This window comes from Triticum aestivum, chromosome 5B (genome assembly GCF_018294505.1).
Source record: "Triticum aestivum cultivar Chinese Spring chromosome 5B, IWGSC CS RefSeq v2.1, whole genome shotgun sequence".
Taxonomy (NCBI): domain Eukaryota; kingdom Viridiplantae; phylum Streptophyta; class Magnoliopsida; order Poales; family Poaceae; genus Triticum; species Triticum aestivum.
Window position 1 is genome coordinate 263061270 of NC_057807.1, and position 7021 is coordinate 263068290.

Genomic DNA, 7021 nt, shown 5'->3' on the forward strand with positions numbered 1-7021 from the left:
CCGGCGACTAACCGCCGGCGGGTTTGACTTGTTTGACCTGGGGTTTGACCCCCCAGGGTCGCTGACTAGTGGGGCCAGGCCCTGCTAATTTTAGTTAAATATTAAGTAAACCTAATTAGCCACTAACACTGACCAGTGGGCCCCGACCCCCCCTAATCCTTTAATTAAGCAAATAACCCCCTGTTAACTAACTATGACACTGACGTGTGGACCCCACACGTCAGGTTTGACCCAGTCAGCCGCAGTTGACTTGCTGACGTCATGCTTACTCAATGCTGACGCAATTATTTATTTTCTGGAATTATTTTAATTCAGGAAATTCCAGAAAATAATTTAAACTTCAAAAATTCATAGAAATTCAACCGTAGCTCAGATTGAAATAATTTATATATGAAAAATTATCAGAAAAATGCAACCTTTCCATCTGTACTAGTTTCATGCATGAAAAACCAACTTATACATGCTGAATATGAGTAAACACATTATGGCATATTAAGAGACTTAATTTAGAATTGCATTTGAGCTTATGGTTCAAATGGACTTCAAACCAAATGAGTACTAGTTGGATTAGCTCAAACAGCATCACATCTTCATGCCATGTTCATGCATCATATTGTTGCATATGTTTGTGTATTGATTGCCGACACTGTCCCTTCTCAATAGGTCCTGCTCCGGAGTCCGTTCCAGAGTGCCTGTCTATGAAGCGGTGCCTCCCTTGTTGATCTACCAGGCAAGCAAACCCCCTTGTTCATTCCGATAAAATCCTACTCTCTCGCCCCTGCTCTCAGTTATTGCATTAGGACAACAACGATTCATCTGCTACTTTGTGCTGCGGTAGTTGAACCCATTCCTCTGCATGACCTGTCATTGCCACCGTAAATAGTTGAAACCCACTAGCATGTGTAGGAGTTGATTGAGCCATGTTGTGTTCCTACAATGCTATGCCTGCTATTGCTTAGAGTTGTGTCAGGTCTGATTCATTGGGAATGAATTGGAGTGTTATGATATGTTCCGATGTTGAGAGTGAAGTGTGTGAACACGATTTGGTAAAGGTAGCGGTGAGAGGCCATGTAGGAGTACATGGTGGGTTGTCTCACTGGAACCGTCCTTAAGCACTGAGTTCTATGTATGTTGTCCAATGACTCGATACTACCACACATTGGGTTCCGGTAACTCGACTCCTCTCGACTTATTAACCGACTTGATCTCTGTCCAGGAGTCGCAACTAGTTTCTGGTGTTTGTAGGTAGTGCTATTTTTCTACCGAGTGGCACCCGGCAGGGTGGGCTTGGGACAGACTAGGCATAGGTGGCACGGTGTACCAAGTGGCACCCGGATGGTGGGCTTGGGAACCCTGCTCACATCATTTGGGGCCGTGAGCGACACCCCGGCTGGATCTCCTTATGGATGGAACCCGAATAGGCGATAAACCTGGACTAGAGTCTTGTGTGGTTAGTCAGGTCGTGGCCGACACCCTCGCCAGGCTTCCGCTTGAAGGTTGCCGAGATACATGAGTGTGCATGGCGGTAAGTGGCGAGAGCGTGTGTGAAGAAGTACACCCCTGCAGGGTTAACATGATCTATTTGAATAGTCGGGTCCGCGGTTATGGACTTCTTGGATGCTTACATGGTACATAGACAACTTGAAGTGGATACTCTAAAATGCTCAAGACAAGTGTGAGTGCTATGGATGGCCTTCTCGTAGGGAGACGGGGATGAATCCATAGTAGTGTATTGTGTGGTGATTAGTGGACTCGTGTGCGCCATATCACCTCAAGAGTTTCTGGTAGTCGTAGAACAGGATAGCCACAGAGTCAAAGCTGGCTTGCTGCAACTAAACTCCACATTACCCTCTTGATACAAATGCATGTATGATAGGATCTGATGTAAGTCTTGCTGAGTACCTTTGTACTCATGTTGCTTTATTTATGTTTTTGCAGCGGAGACTTCGGTCTTACTAGTGTTCTCATGGACTTCGACAAGTAGCTTGTACCTCAGCTACGATCTTGATCGGACATTGTAGATAGTCAGGCTTTCAGCCTTTTTCATTTATAGATGTCTGTACTCAGACATGTAATGCTTCCGTTTGTTGCTTGATTGCTCTGAATGTTGGGTCATGTGACCCCTGTTTGTAATAATGCTACGATGGCTCTTTGAGCCTTATCTATATGAGTTGTTGAGTTATGCTGTGATGCCATGTTGTACAACACATCCTTGCATGTTATGCGTACGTGTAATGTGTATTGCTATGTGTGGGATCTGACTATCTAGTTGTTTATCCTTAGTAGTCTCTCTTACCGGGAAATGTCTCCTAGTGCTTCCACTGAGCCCTGGTAGCTTGCTACTGCTCCGGAACACTTTGGCTGGCCGGCATGTGTCCTTCTTCGATCCTGTGTCTGTCCCTTCGGGGAAATGTCACGCGATGAATACCAGAGTCCTGTTAGCCCACTACAGCCCGGTTCACCGGAGTCCTGTTAGCCCAGTGCTACAGCCTGGATTCACTTGCTGATGACCGACACATTCGATGTTGGGTCATGGATGCCTGTCCCTGTAAGTTAGTGCCACTTTGGGTTTACGACTAGCCATGTCAGCCCGGGCTCTTTATCATATGGATGCTAGCGACACCATCATATACGTGTGCCAAAAGGCGCAAACAGTCCCGGGCAAAGGTAAGGCGACACCGTGGGGATACCGTGCGTGAGGCCGCAAAGTGATATGAGGTGTTACATGCTAGATCGATGTGGCATTGAGTCAGGGTCCTGACAGCAGTCTTCGGCTTCAGCCCCCACGCACATAGTGCGGGGGTGTTTGCGAAATAGCGCATTTTCACACTTATTCCAACGTCTTGGTCCTATTAAGTAGGTGGTAGCGTAGCAAATGAGGCAACCGGACTATAATGCTTTATCACTTTCACTTAGCCATAGGAGTTCAAAGGTGGGGCTATGATATATCCCCTAGGGGCACCGCTCTCTCCGTATTTGGGGCGCGTGTGTGCCTGACCGGGAAGCGGTCCTTCGTCAAAGCGGAGGAATTCTAAACATTCCCAAGGTCGATCGAGTGATTGACCAGTCTCTCGCTACATCATGACAGTCAGTTTTCGGCTTTCTCTACTGAGGTGCTCACCCGGCCGAATCGGGGCACAATCACAGTAGTTCTCCTGGTGCCGCATTAGCCGATGATACGGAACGTAAGGCAGCAAAACACAGGAGCCGGGCAAACCTAACATTTGACCAAAGACATGATTCGGAGCTGGTGCATATAAGGCCTAACTCGAGACACCGAACACTCCCTGAGGTGTTCGGTCTTTATGATGATGGGCAGATCAATGCCCTAAGCCCCTAGTGTCCAGGTACATGCAAGGTCCTCTGACGCGGCCGATGCCAAAACGTCAGCCTCCTCTCTGGTTATGATGAGAAACCAGGGGATGTATAGCAACAAGAGACAGTAAAAAAGGTTTACGCAGGGTCTTAATCTGAAAAGAATCCTTGCAACGGGTCCCTACTGCATGTCTGCGCCTGTGTCTCCGTTGTGTTGTATCCTGGACAGGTGTAACATGTTGTTCATCTGTAAAAGAGAGGAAAGTAATCGTGTCAAAAAATGTATTTAAAACAAAGCATGAATAAATGAATGAAGTTGAGCTTTTATTGGCTCCTTATTGCTCATACGCACAACCCCTTGTAAAGGGGTGTGCGGCTAGGGAGCCCCTAGCTTATTTGTGCCGGACTCGTCAAGCCGTGTCCGGGGTCTTTAACGACCTTTTAGTGAGATGATGCCGCGTGGACCGGGCATTTTAAGTGTAAGAGACGCGTAGTGTGGTATTGCGTTAAAGCGGACAAAAGCTTCGCGCCCCAATAGTGCTTGATGGCTACTTTTGAATGGGGCGACATGAAAGATTAGCTTTTCGCGTCCGAAGTTGTCGGGTGACCCGAACACAACTTCTAGTAGTAAGGAGCCTGTGCACTTGGCGTAAGGGCCTGGTGTCATCCCTTTAAAGGAAGTGCGGCTACGTCGAATTTTAGTAAGGTCTATCCCCATCTTGCGGACTGTGTCCGGATATTGCAGGTTTAAATCGCTGTCGCCATCCATTAGAACTTGTGTGAATTGTATCCGTTGATTATAGGGTCCAATATTAGAGCCGCCCATCCTGCGTTTGGAATACTTCTGGAATAGTCCAGGTGGTCGAAAGTGATTGGTTTTGACATCCAATCTCGAGGTTCCGCTGGGGTGGACCGTGCGACACCTACTTTGGCGGGTGCCACACTGTTGTTCTGTATTACCACATGAAGTGAGTTTACTGTTTTGACTTCTTGTGGGAAAGTCTTTTGTTTTCCGGCGCTCTGCTGGTGGGGTTCGTCGTCATCATCGCTTGGCGCGTCGAGCGCCTTGTGTTCGGCGTTGAGTCGGCCGGACTGTTTGAAGACCCAACAGTCTCGGTGGGTGTGGTTTGCAGGCCTTCCGGAGGTACTGTGGATTTGACATATCCGATCCAAAATTTTGTTTAAGTTGGATAGCTTGTCACTGTTGTCCTTAAGAGGCAGTGTTTTGTTGTTCGGCCGCGAGCTTTTGAATCCGGCGTTGACCGCCGTGTTCTTTTGGCTTTTTTCTTTATTTCGGTGCTGGTCCTTTCTGCGCCGTGATTTTCCGTTTCCATCTCTGATCTCGGATGTACTCGGGTCGCTGGTGCTGCATCTTGCTAGCCAGCTGTCTTCCCCCGCGCAAAACCGGGTCATGAGGCTTGTTAGCGCGGCCATTGTTCTCGGCTTCTCTTGGCTGAGGTGTCTGGCGAGCCATTCGTCTCGGACATTATGTTTAAAAGCTGCTAAGGCTTCGGCGTCTGGACAGTTGACTATTTGGTTCTTTTTGGTAAGGAACCTGTTCCAGAATTTGCGCGCTGACTCTCCGGGCTGTTGATTTATATGACTTAGATAGTCTGCATCCGGAGGGCGGACATAAGTCCCTTGAAAATTTGTTCTAAACGCGTCCTCGAGCTCTTCCCAACTTCCAATAGTATTTTCTGGGAGGCTTTTGAGCCAATGCCGAGCTGGCCCTTTGAGCTTGAGGGCTAGATATTTTATGGCGTGGAGATCATCTCCTCTAGCCATGTGTATGTGCAGGATGTAATCCTCAATCCAGACTCCGGGGTCTGTTGTTCCGTCGTATGCCTCTATGTTTATGGGCTTGAATCCCGCCGGAAATTCATGATCCAGCACCTCGTCGGTGAAACATAGTGGGTGTGCGGCACACCTGTATTTTGGCGTGCCGTTATCTTCGAACATGCGGCGTGTTGTGTTGCTTCCTGGGGCTCTCTTTTTTGGCCCGTAGATGGACTTGACCGGACCATCCGTTTTGCGAGGATATTTATATGTGTCATATGCTGGCTTATGTGCGGCGCCGCTTGCCGCTCCTGGCCTATCATCTAGTTGTCTATCCGGCCAGGCGGCCTCTTTGCTTTTTGCCTGTGGGGGTTCTATGGCCTCCTCGTCGAATTCTGGCAGCAGCTTGCGCTTCGGGTAGCTCTTTGTTTGGTGGCTATTGCCACATTTGTCCGCGGTCTTGAGTACTTTGCTCCACCTCATTCTGAGTATGTCTTCCGCTGTTTTGAGCTTCCGTTTTTCCTTCTTCAAACCTCTTGCGGTGGCGACAAGACTTTTTTGGAGGTTTTTGCGCTCCGGTGGTGTGTCCGGCGTGAGATCATCCGGACTGTTGTTTTCGCCGAGGATGAGCTGGTCATCTGGTTCATCCTGTTCTGATGGCTGCTTGGTTGCGTGCTTGTCGCCCGTTGGTTTGCCCTGCTCTATGGCTGGGTCGTTATGGGTACTGTTGTCATCGAGGCGGGACTTGGGGCGGCGCTTGCGTCGCAGTTTTGGTTGTTTTTTAGATGAATTATCCTTCGTCGTGTCCCGTTGTTCCTTCTTATCGCTCCCCTTTGGAGTGTCCACCATATATACATCATGAGTTGAGGTGGCCTTCCAATGCCCCGTAGGCGCTGGTTCTTGATCGTCTACGGCGTCGTCGTCCATACCGTCGATGTCTTCAGAGTCGTAGTCTAGCATGTCGGTTAGATCGTCGATAGTGGCTATAAAGTGGGTGGTGGGTGGGCTTTGAATTTCTTCGTCGTCCACATCCCAACAATCCTGACCGCAGTCCGGCCAGGGCTCTCCTGATAACGAGAGATGCCTTAGCGAATTCAGGATGTCGCCAAAGGGTGAGTGCTGAAAGATGTCCGTAGCGGTGAACTCCATAATCGACGCCCAATCGGATTCAATTGGCAGGGGCGCCGGAGGTTCGGAGTCCGGCAAGGAGTCCGACACCTCGGATTCACAAGCTTTGTAAGGGATGAGGTCGGTATTCGGCTCTATCGCCGTAGAAGTTGCAGCCCCTGAGGCGGTGTCCAACCACCTGTCCTCGATCTGCGCGGTCGGCTCCGAACTATGGGTCAGAGCGGACTTGTGTGCGGCCTCTAGGGTACTGTCCGGCGGCAGAGTTAAGTCATGCCCATCGTGACAGTGCGGCACGCTCGGCTGCGGCTCGAATCCATCGAAGATCAAGTCTCCGCGGATGTCAGCCGTGAAGTTTAGGCTTCCAAATCTAGCCTGATGGCCAGGGGCGTAGCTTTCGATCTGCTCCAGATGGCCAAGTGAATTGGCCCGCAGTGCAAAGCCGCCGAACACGAAGATCTGTCCGGGGAGAAAAGTCTCACCCTGGACGGCGTTGTTGTTGATTGAAGAAGCCATCAAGCCTATCGGTGACGACACAGAGGAACTCTCAATGAAAGCACCAATGTCGGTGTCAAAACCGGCGGATCTCGGGTAGGGGGTCCCGAACTGTGCGTCTAGGCGGATGGTAACAGGAGAGAAGGGACACAATGTTTTTACCCAGGTTCGGGCCCTCTTGATGGAGGTAAAAACCCTACTCCTGCTTGATTGATATTGATGATATGGGTAGTACAAGAGTGGATCTACCACGAGATCAAGGAGGCTAAACCCTAGAAGCTAGCCTATGGTATGATTGTTGTAATGGTTG

At 49.5% G+C, this 7021-nt stretch overlaps 1 pseudogene; it reads right to left on the bottom strand.

The window, feature by feature from the left end:
* Positions 1–3691: 3691 nt before the first annotated feature.
* LOC123117294 (uncharacterized) lies at positions 3692–4191 on the bottom strand (annotated as a pseudogene).
* Between the last annotated feature and the right edge of the window lie 2830 nt (positions 4192–7021).